The sequence below is a fragment of the Trichosurus vulpecula genome, chromosome 7 (assembly GCF_011100635.1).
Source record: "Trichosurus vulpecula isolate mTriVul1 chromosome 7, mTriVul1.pri, whole genome shotgun sequence".
In the NCBI taxonomy this organism is placed as follows: Eukaryota; Metazoa; Chordata; class Mammalia; order Diprotodontia; family Phalangeridae; genus Trichosurus; species Trichosurus vulpecula.
In genome coordinates this window covers 205,093,801-205,105,676 of record NC_050579.1, presented here as the reverse complement: position 1 = coordinate 205,105,676, position 11,876 = coordinate 205,093,801, and the positions used below count along the sequence as shown (strand labels likewise).

Below are 11,876 nucleotides of genomic sequence, written 5' to 3'. Positions count from 1 at the left end.
ACACACACAAAGGGCACAGGGTGAGTTGAATATGAAGGGATGATATCTAAAAAAATAAAATCAATTTAAGGGATAAGAGAGGAATATATTGAGAGAGAGAAAAAGGGAGAGATAGAATGGGGTAAATTATCTCGCATAAAAGTGGCAAGAAAAAGTGGTTCTGCAGGACGGGAAGAGGGGGCAGGTGAGGGGGAATGAGTAAATCTTGCTCTCATGGGATTTGACCTGAGGAGGGAATACCATACACACCCAACTGGGTATCTTACCCCACTGGAAAGAAGGAGGAAGAAGATAAAAAAGGGGGATGATAGAAGGGAGGGCAGATGGGGGGAGGAGGTAATCAAAAGCAAACACTTTTGGAAAGGGACAGGGTCAAGGGAGAAAATTCAATAAAGGGGGATAGGTTAGGAAGGAGCAAAACATAGTTAATCTTTCACAACATGAGTATTGTGGAAGGGTTTTACATAATGATAACCATGTGGCCTATGTTGAATTGCTTGCCTTCTTAGGGAGGGTGGGTGGGGAGGGAAGAGGGGAGAGAATTTGGAACTCAAAGTTTTAAAAACAGACGTTCAAAAACAACAACAACAAAAATAAAGTTTTTGGATGCAACTAGGAAATAAGATACACAGGCAATGGGGCATAGAAATTTATCTTGCCTTACAAGAGAAGAAGGGAAAGGGGGATGGGAGGGCAGTGGGGTGACAGCTGGGAGGGCTGACTGGGGAACAGGGCAACCAGAATATATGCCATCTTGGAGTGGGGGGAGAGTAGAAATGGGGAAAAAACTTGTAATTCAAACTTTTGTGAAAATCAATGCTGAAAACTAAATATATTAAATAAATTTAAAAAATAAGAAAATCCATATTTTGCCTTGGAGCATTATACTCAGTTCTGTTGGGTAGGTGATTCTTGGTTTCAATCCTAGCTCCTTTGATCTCTGGGAAAATCATATTCCAAGCCCTCTGATCCCTTAACGTAGAAGCTGCTAGATCTTGTGTTATCATGATTGTGCTTCCACGATACTCAAATTGTTTCTTTCTGGCTGTTTGCAGTATTTTCTCCTTGACCTGGGAACTCTAGAATTTGGCAACAATATTCCTAGGAGTTTTCATCTGGGGATCTTTTTTCAAGAGGCGATCAGTGGATTCTTTCAATTTCTATTTTACCCTCTGACTCTAGAATATCAAGGCAGTTCTCCTTGATAATTTCTTGGAGATTACGTCTAGGCTCTTTTTTTGATTATGGCTTTCAGGTAGTCCAATAATTTTAAAATTATCTCTCCTGGATCTATTTTCTAGGTCAGTGGTTTTTCCAAGGAGATATTTCACATTGTCTTCCATTTTTTCATTCGTTTGGTTCTGTTTTATAATATCTTGATTTCTCATCAAGTCACTAGCTTCCACTTGCTCCAATCTAATTTTTAAGATGGTATTTTCTTCAGTGGTCTTTTGGGCCTCCTTTTTCATTTGGCTAATTCTGCCTTTCAAGGCATTCTTTTCCTCATTGGCTTTTTGGAGCTCTTTTGCCATTTCAGTTATTATATTTTTTTTTATTTTTTACTTTTTTAGTTATTCTATTTTTTAAGGTGTTATTTTCTTTAGTATTTTTGGGGTCTCCTTTAGCAAGTCATTGACTTGTTTTTCATGATTTTCTTGCATCTTCCTCATTTCTCTTTCCAGTTTTTCCTCTACTTCTCTTGCTTGCTTTTCCAAATCCTTTTTGAGCTCTTCCATGGCCTGAGACCAGTTCATGTTTTTCTTGGAGGCTTTTGATGTAGGCTCTTTGACATAGTTGACTTCTTCTGGCTGTATGTTTTGATCTTCTTTGCACCAAAAAAAGATTCTAGAGTCTGAATCTGAGTCTGTATCCTCTTTCGATGTCTATTCATGTTCCCAGCCAACTACTTGACCTTTGAGCTTTTTGTCAGGGCATGACTGCTTGTAGAGTAGAGAGTGCTTTGTCCCAAGCTTTAGGGATTCCACTCCTGTTTTCAGAGCTACTTCTACAGAGCAAGCTCTGCCACAGCAGTGTTCCTCCTTCCCCAAGAACCGCCAAACTGGACTACAACCCAGATCCAAGCAGGTTCTGCACTCCCACTCTGATCCCCAGCTTAATTCTTCCCACCAGGTGGTCCTGGGGCCAGAAGCAACCACAGCTGGAGCTCTGGAAGGAGCCCCAGCACTGCACCCCCTCCGCTGCCCCCAGGGCTGGGGCCCACTGTGCACTCCTCTCACTCAGTTCCACCAGTTTTTCCTCTAACCTGCTCTGTTGTCTTTGGAGTTTGTGGGTTGAGAAGTCTGGTAACTGCCACAGCTCAATGATTCAGGGCCCTATGTCCCGTTCCTCCTGGCTCCCAGTCTGGTTGGTCCTGGTGCCCCATGCTGGGCTGCAATCTGTTCCCAGCATCATGCGATAGACCCTTCCCAGCGACCATCCAGACGTCCTGGGCTGGAGCCCTGCTTCCCTCTGCTATTTTGTAGGTTCTTCAGCTCTAGAATTTGTTCAGAGCCACTTTTATAGGTATTTGGAGGGACCTGGGAGAGAGCTTAAGTGAGTCCCTGCTTTCCAGCCACCATCTTACCTACCCAGATTCTTGATCCTCATTTTTTAGCAGTAATTCTTTTTAACTGGGTAGGATACAGAAAAAGCACAGGAACAAGACTAAGCCCAAGAAGCATGGTCATTGTTTTTTACCTGCCTAGCTTCATTCCTAGTCATATGCCTGCCTTTAATATGTATATGTGATTAGCAAAGAGCCATCTTACATTAATGATTCAATAAAGCCAATCAGAAACTTGAGTTTGGGGACCTTATCCTTCACACATCTTTTAACAAAGCAGGAAAATACTTATTAGAGCAACCTCCAACAATTAATAAGCATGGAAAAGTCCCTACATATCTCAATTTGAGTCCACATTTCTGTGTCTGATGGGATTCAAGCAAATGGTGACTCTTTGGACTTCTTATTACTTATTGTCACCGTGAGCGGGATGTACACTATGTATACCACGTTGAGAACATCCCAAAATCTGAGATGTATTTACTAGGAAGGAAGGAAACAACATTTATTAACTGCCTACTACATGACAGGCAATATTTTAAACAATGTACAAACGTTATCTCCTTTGAGCCATAAAACAACCCTGAGAGGTAAGTGATATTATTATCCCCATTCTAGAGTTGAGGATACAGAGGCAAGAAGAGGCTAAGTGACTTAGCCAGGGTCATACAGTTAGTGTCTAAGTTCATAACTGAACTCAGCTTTTTCCTGGCACTAGGCCCAGCACTCTATCTACCATACCAAGTAGCTGCCAGCTCAGTAATGGCCCTAAGAGAAAACCCTAAGCATTGTTCCCAATTGCATTTTACCTTCTAATTGCATTGATCCTAAATCTTCACTTTAGCCCTCCTGTACAGGAGAGCATTTCTAAAGTACTAATCCTTTGCACTTATTTCCACTCTGTGTATCATTTTGTGCTTTAAATGACTTGTTTTAGGCTCAACCTTAATACTATGCGTTCTCCTTTCTGTTAATTGTTCACATAGCAAAATTTGTCTCTGTTCTTATTGACTTACAACAAATGAAGAGAGAATTTTTTGTTAACAATGGTGTACCTTCTATTTTTTCTGTTTTGTTGTTGTTGTTGTTATTTTACATTTCTTCTTGATGCTTGCAATGATAGAAGGAATTTGATTTTGTTAAGCCATCCCAGGAAATTTCATCATAACCATTTTTTGATTTGCTCTAATTGGGTCAAGAGGTAGCATGGAGTGATAGATAGAAGGTCATCATCAGACAGCATGTATTCAAATTCAGCCTCTGATATAGAGGTTGTGTGGCCCTGGGTGAGTCACTTAGCTTCTCTCAGTGTACCTAGGCAACTCTTTTTGGCTCTAAGTTACAGAATATTGTTGATCCACATTGGTAGAAGGAATTAAGTCATCAGGAGATCTTTACACTGATGAAACCGTGTAGCTGGATAAGTAAGCATACGTGTATATGTGTTTATAACGTGCACATATAGTATATATAAAATGTGTATATGTACGGATGTATGAATGTGTATGTATAAGGAACATATCACATAGAGCACACGTGATAGTGGATCTATAGAGACAAGTCTATGCAGCATGCACATAGCTGAGCAAATCTCCCCTAGTTATATCTGATGATACACATGCTCTGGCTCAATAATGAAAGACTTTTGTTTTGGAATGACTCAGTAACTGTCATTATTCCCCACAGATTTGTACTTTTGGTTGAACAAGCAATTCTCTTATTGTTCCCCTGATCTCTATGATGGTGGCAAGGAAGGGTGAGGGAGGAAGAGGCAAAAATGGTTAGCTACTGTCCACTCAGCAGACTTTAAAAAAGAGAAGCTTCTTCTTCTTTCTTCTTCTCCTCCTTCTCCTCCTCCTCCTCCTCCTCCTCCTCCTCCTCCTCCTCCTCCTCCTCCTCCTTCTTCTTCTTCTTCTTCTTCTTCTTCTTCTTCTTCTTCTTCTTCTTCTTCTTCTTCTTCTCCTTCTTCTTCTTTCTGTCTCTCTGTCTCTGTCTCCATCTTTCTCTCTCTCTCTCTCTCTCTCTCTCTCTCTCTCTCTCTCTCTCTCTCTCTCTCTCTCTCTCTCTCTCTGTGTGTGTGTGTGTGTGTGTGTGTCTCCATTTCTCTTTCCCTACCATCAAGTTTTCCTCCAGGCTTCCAATGAAGGAGGTTGTAAGGGATTTCACTCTCTTCCTCAACCCTAGCAGCAATGGCAATTGCCTACGTATGGCTTACCTAGATGAGCTTGAAATGGAACTTCAAGTCTTTGCTTGCATTTTCTGCTTTATATTTCTTCCCATGAATGTAGGTGATACTGAGACAGGTGTTTACAACCTTTGAAAAATTTTGTGAGTTTGAGAAGTTGGGAGCTCCTAGGGTCCTAGATCACCCATCAGAAGGTGATTTCTCCAACAACTTTCTAGGGGAAGAGATGACCATCATCAGGAGGATGAGATCTTGGCCTGCAAGAAACTATGAGCCAAGTCCAACTTCAACATGAAGTTCAAAGTCAAGAAATAGGCTAGAAAGTGAGCAAGTAACAATAACAACAAAAGTAATTGGACCATAAAAAGGTACTACAGTGGCTGAGAAAACCATAAACCCAGATGAAGACAACAGTGTGAAAACAGGTACAAGCAGAGCCTCAAAGAAAAATGCTAATTAGGCAAGACTATCAAGAATTCTTAAAAGAGTTAAAGGAAGTGATGAGTAGTAGAGACAAATCAGGAAAAGAAATGAGTGATGCAAGAAAATTATTAAAGGAGAATTAAGAGCTTGGTGAAAGAGGCACAAAAATACTGAAAAAGTAAAACAGAGAGAGAGAGAGAAAGAGAGAGAGAGAGAGAGAGAGAGAGAGAGAGAGAGAAAGAGAAAGTGTCCTTATGGAAAAAGAGGCACCAAAATTCAATGAAGAAAACAACTCTTTAAAATATAGAATTGGCCAAATGGAAAAAGAAGTATAAAAGCCTACTGAAGAAAAGAATTCTTTAAAAATTAGAATTGGGTAAGTAGAAACTAATGACTCCATGAGACAGACATAAGAAACAACAAAACAAAGTCAAAAGAATGAAAAAATAGAAAGAAATGAAAAATCTCATCATAAAAACACCTGACCTGGTGGCAGTCAGGTCTGCACTCTGGTGGCAGCGGGAGCAGAGTTCTGAGGCCAGTCCTTGCAGGGTGGGATCCCCGGGGCCTGTCCTCTGCGTGGTCACAGCTCACGTTACCCTGGTGGTGGCGGCAAGCCATGGAGGCAGCCCTGGAGGAGTTACAGAAAGACCTGGAAGAAGTGAAGGAGTTTCTGGGAAAGGCCACTAGGAAAAGGGTCCGCAATGAAATAACAACAGAAAAATCCAAGTTAGAAATAGAGATCAAGCACACGACAAAGCAGAAGGGACAGGAGAAAGGAGAAACTATTGACAATGAGAAACCAGCAGCTGTGGTTCCCCCATTTCAGTTGGACACACAGTGAAAATCAACAATTATGGATGGGATCAATCAAATAAATAAGTGAAAATCTACATCACCTTAAAAGGTGTTCAGCAAGTCCCCACTGAGAATGTACAGGTGAAGTTCACAGAGAAGTCATTTGAAGTCCTTGTAAAGAATCTTAATGGGAAAAACTACTCTATGACTGTCAACAACCTCTTGAAGCCCATGTCTGTGGAAGGTAGTTTGAGAAAGACCAAGACTGATATAGTTCTTGTACTATGCAAAAGGAAGGAGGAACAGAAATGGGATTACCTGACCCAGGTGGAGAAAGAATGCAAAGAGAAGGCAAAATCTTCCTTTGATAATGACACAGATCCTAGTGAGGTTATGATGAATGTTCTGAAGAAAATTTTTGAAGATGGAGATGATGAAATGAAGAGAACTATTAATAAAACTTGGGTAGAGTCAAGGGAGAAACAAGTCAAAGGAGAGAGTGAATTTTGAGACAAAAAAGTCCTTTCAGCCACTGACGTGGAAGTATCCTTTCCAATAAGGAACTGTTGCTGAGCTGCACAGATGCATCTGATAAGTATATTGTTTACACAGCCTTCTTCCAAGCAAAGACCATGAACTCTTTCCATTTCGTGCTGGAGGATTTATTTAAAATAAAATATGCTTATTTTAAAACACTTTTTTCAAGGAAAGTTGCCTTAGTGCCCTGGTTTTCGTGTGCAAGAAAGGGTCATTGTTTCCTCACTTCAATGTCAAAAAAAGTCTTGATAATAAAAAGCTCTATAATTCCTTATCTCTGGTGTTGGTCTGCACAATTAAAAGGGTTGACTACACTCAAAATAATCTTGCTTTTCCTTAAAGGTTGGCATGGACATTTAGTCAAGCGCTTCAACTTTGTTATTTTAGTTTAGGAGGAATGGTTATAAAATTTGAAGTGTGAGCCTGCATTAATAGGTTGTGGTATAAATTGGCCCTTGCTCCTTACAGGGAGGTGGGAATGTTCAGTTACTGTTACAATTGATATAAAGGGCACTTCATTGAAGTTTGAAAGATTAACTTAATAACCAGGTGTTACCACAAGACATGTCTATAAATATGAGGGAATTATTTGAAAATATAGTAAAAATTCAAACAAGTCATACCTGAGAACAAATAAGCCTATAATGGTATGAACTAATCTCAAATTCCTCTTGAATTTAACAGTCAATAACAGTAATAAAATAAAGAAAAAATAACTGGCAAAAAAAACCTGACCTGGAAAACAGATCAAGGAGAGATGATTTAAGAATTATTGGGCTACCTTAAAGTCATGACCAAAAACAGAGCCTAGACACGTTATTCAAGAAATTATCAACAAAAACTGCCTTGATATCCTAGGGTAAAATAGAAATTGAAAGAATCCACTGATCACCTCCTGAAAGAGATCCCAAGATGAAAACTCCCATCAATATTATAGACAAATTCCAGAACTCACAGGTTAAGAAGAAAATATTGCAAGCAGCCAGAACGAAATAATTCAAATATTGTAGAGTCACAGGATCACACAAGTTTTAGCAGTTTCCATGTTAACCGAGCATAAGGCCTGGAATATGCGAGACTAGAAGGCAAAGCAGCTACGATGACAACCAAGAATAACCTACCCTGCAAAACTGAGTAATCCTTCAAGGGGGAAAATGTATATTTAATGAAATAGAGAACTTTCAAGCATTGTTGATGAAATGACCAGAAATGAACAGAAAGTTTAACGAGAGAAGCATAAAAAAGATAAACCTGATAAAGAAATCATAAGGACTCAATAAGGCTAAACTATTCACATTCCTATATGGGAAGATGATACATAAAGCTTCTAAAAAAGGTTCTTATCATTAGGGCCTTTAAAAGGAGTCCAGACAGAGGGTATGAGTGTGAGTTGATTATGTTGGGATAATCTCTGAAAAAAAATGAAGAGGTGAAAAAGAGGTATGCTCTGGGAGAAGGGGGAAAAGAGAAGTAGAACAGGGAAAATTTTCTCGCATAAAAGTGGTACACACAGTTGGGTTTAAACCTATCTTACCCATTAGTGAAATAGGAGAGGAAAGGGATAAGAAGTGGAGATAGAGAGGGTTTTATAAAAGGTAGAGTGGATTAGCAGAGGCAGTAAATCAAAAGCAAAACAGACTTTTGAGGAAGGACAAGATAAAAAGAGAGAAAAAGATAAGTGGAGAAAATAGAATGAAGGGAAATACACAGTAATCATACCTGTGAATGTAAATGAGATGTGCTTACCCACAAAATGGAAGCAGATAGCAGAATGGATTAGAAACCAGAATCCAACAATGTGTTGCTTAAAAGAGACACACTTGAAACTGAAATGCACACAGTTAAAATTAAAGGCTGGAGCAGAATGTGTTATGTTTCAGCTGAAGTTAAAAAAAAAATCAGGAGTAGCGATCATGATCTCAGGCAAAGCAAATAGGCCTAATTAAAAAGAAACAATCAGGGGTACTACATTTTCTAAAAGGTATCATAGACAATGAAATGATAGCAAAAACATTACAGCAATTTTCTCTGAATAAAGCTTCATTTCTCAAATACATAGTAAACTGAGTCAGATTTATAAAAACAAGAGCCATTCTGTAATTGATAGTGAAAGGATATAAACAGGCAGTATGCAGAAGAAGAAATCAAAACTGTCTATAATCATAAGAAAAATGCTCTAAATCACTATTGATTAGAGATGCAAATTAAAACAACTTTGAGGTGTCATCTCACACCTATCACAAGTAGTAAATGCTGGAGGAAATGAGAGAAAATAGGTATATTAATAAACTGTTAGTGGATATGTGAGATTGTCAAATCTTTCTGGAGAACAATTTGAAACTTTGTCCAAAGGACAATCAAACTGTGCATGCCCTTTGACCTGGAAACACCCCTCTAGATCTGTACCACGAAGAGATAAAAGAAAAAGGAAAAGGACTCATATGTACAAAAATATTTATAGCAGCTCCGATAGTAGCTCTGTACAAAAATATTTATAGCAGCTCTTTTTATGGTGGCACAGAATTGGAAATTGAAGGGAAGCTCATCAATTGGGGAATGGCTGAATAAGCTGTAGCATATGATTGTGCGGGAGTACTATTGTGCTGTTAGAAATGATGAGGGGGTTGGTTTCAGGGAAAAAAAAAACATGGGAAGACCTACATGAGCTGATACAGTTAGTCACTAGGTGGTGAAATTCTTTGGTCATGGCAGCCAAGGAAACTAAGAAAAAGACAAAATGACCCTTTTCTTGTGATGTCATTATACTTCAGCAATGACAGCATTAGAGAGGTAGAAAACAGGACAAAAGATGTTAAGGTTCACATAGTGTTTAGATTATCTCTAAACTTTAATCTGAGGTAGCTATGCAGTAGAGTGGATAGAGTACTGGGCCTGGAGTTAAGAAGACCCATCTTCCTGAGTTTAAATCTGGCTTTAGACACTTACTAGCTATGCAACCCTGGGCAAGTCACTTAACCATGTCTGCCTCAGTTTCCCCATCTGTAAAATAAGCCAGAGAAGGAATGGCAAACCACTTCAGGATCTTTGCCAAGAAAACTCCAAATGAGGTCACAAAGAGTTGGTCATGAGTGAAACTTTAACCAGTCCTTGATCCTCTTAATGCCCAGTACTTGTCTAATAACTATATCCATATATCTCTGGAATAGATGAATTATATCAATCTTAACATTATTGCTACCAATAAAATTAAAATCAACTGTAACATGATTGATTCTGGTCTCACTGTCTGAAGGCCAGACTTTCATTTTACTGCCCACAAAGGGCTTCCAGTATCCTGAGGAAATTGAGAAATCTCTCTTGCTGCTACAAGATGGAGCCCTCATTGATTGTGTTACCATATTCTAGGGGCCTGGTGACTAGCACTTCAGTTCCATTCAAACACTTAATCCTGGCTTAGGTTCTAGAACCTAATCCAGATATTTACTTTAAAGATATAGCAAGAACAAACATAAAAATATTTACTCCAACACCTCAGAGGTGTATTTTTCCCAACTGCAACCTCAGTTTCTGGAAGAAGGAGTAGGGGGTGAGTGGGTGGGATTAACAGTTTAACTCAGTTCTTACATAACACTGGTACCACCATATTCAAATCTAAAGCCTGGGTAGACTAATCTTGCTTTTCAGGACTTCGAGTTGGACTGGCTGTAAGGCCAGTCTGGATACTTGGATCTCGATAGGAAAATAGAGAAACTACCTTCCTATCAAAAGACATGGATTCACATTCCACCACTGATGCAAATTGAAAGTGTGACCCTCAGCGTAACATTTAATTTCTAAGTGATCCTAGACATTCCTCAAAACTAAATTGCAAAACTGGATTGGGAGAGGGGATTATCCCATATCAATAAAGTTATCATGTAAGTAGCATTTTTTCCTTTTTTTTCTTCCCTCTTCCCTCCCCTGCCCTAGAGATGGGTACCATTAGACACAGATAAATGTATATATATGTAAAATTTTTCTATATTTACTTCTATTTATCAGCTCTTTCTCTGGATGCAAACAGCATCTTTTTAACTATTGAAATCTACAATGAAATCATTTATTGGAAACAACCCTTGGGCTTCTTCAGATGAAGTTCCTAATTCCAGACTAATACTCTTCTGGAGTTATTTTTGCAATAATTCTGTTCCCTCCATAACTGGGAAACCCGGAATGTGTGTAGGACATGATAACTTTATTATATATTTAAAAGGAATAGCAAGTTGTACAAAATAGATTTGCAGTTTCATGTGCAATCATCCTTTTGCTATTCTATGTTATGGAAATTCTTGCTTTATTCCATAAATTAAAAATAAAACAAACAGAAAGAGTAATTGTGCATAGGATGATGACTGTATAGATAGATAGATAGATATAGATAGATAGATAGATAGATACATGTACATATGTATGTGTGTATATATATATATATATATATATATACATATAGTCCTCTCTAATGAGTACTGAACAAGTGGAAATAGGTTTCAATTTCAGTGAGAGGGATTCAGGTTAGACATAAGTACATCCTAACTGGAGGAGTTTGTAAGTAAAAAAAATGCCCACTTTTAGGAGAAATAGACAAAGCTTACATACACATAAAAACCCAACAATAACAAATCAGTATCCTATCAGGGATTTATTTTAAAATGTAATTTCTAGCAGATATCCGTGGACCAATACATGTTCAGCACAATCACCTACATCTTCTTCAACAAAATCAACATGGTTTTTCACCAACCTTCAGAATAGTGACCCTAGGGCACTTTGTAAACATCAGTCAACCAAGAAATATTCAATTAGATTCAGTACAAAGTTCTTGTTCAAGCAAAAAAAAGTATACAAATACATTTTAGAAAGATTTTTCAGCTGCAAGACTTGAGATCAACAAAGGGAGGGAGAGCTTTGCTCAGTCCTGGATAAACAGGAACATTTCAATGAGCCTCTAGTCCCATCGCTGAGGATTCTAGTTAATCAGTCTATTACACGAAGGGCTTCCACAGTCTCTGCTTAGAAGGGGCACAGGTTTATATAAACTCTTCACGGAAGGGGGAGGATAAATTAGATTATATCTTGAGCTCCTTGTCAGCATAGGAATTTTTCAATTCGTCCCTTAAGATCACTGACTCTGCAGCCTCAAAAACATTTCAACAAACAATCCTGGAATGAAGATAAGAATTCATCCTTTTCTAGGTTTTTTTTTTGTGGTGAGTTAGATAATGGGTGGTATGTAATTTTAATTTTAGTGCCTAGGAAGGAGTAGAAAATAGTCAAAAGACATGTCAGGTTTTCATGGAGTCCTGGTTGGCTGAGCAAAAACCAGCAATGTGTGGTTTCTTTTCCTTCTCACAATGTCTTCTATTTTCCTAA

At 38.6% G+C, this 11,876-nt stretch overlaps 1 pseudogene; it reads left to right on the top strand.

The window, feature by feature from the left end:
- The first annotated feature begins 5,790 nt into the window (after positions 1–5,790).
- Positions 5,791–6,479, top strand: LOC118858696 (annotated as a pseudogene).
- Positions 6,480–11,876: the final 5,397 nt, after the last annotated feature.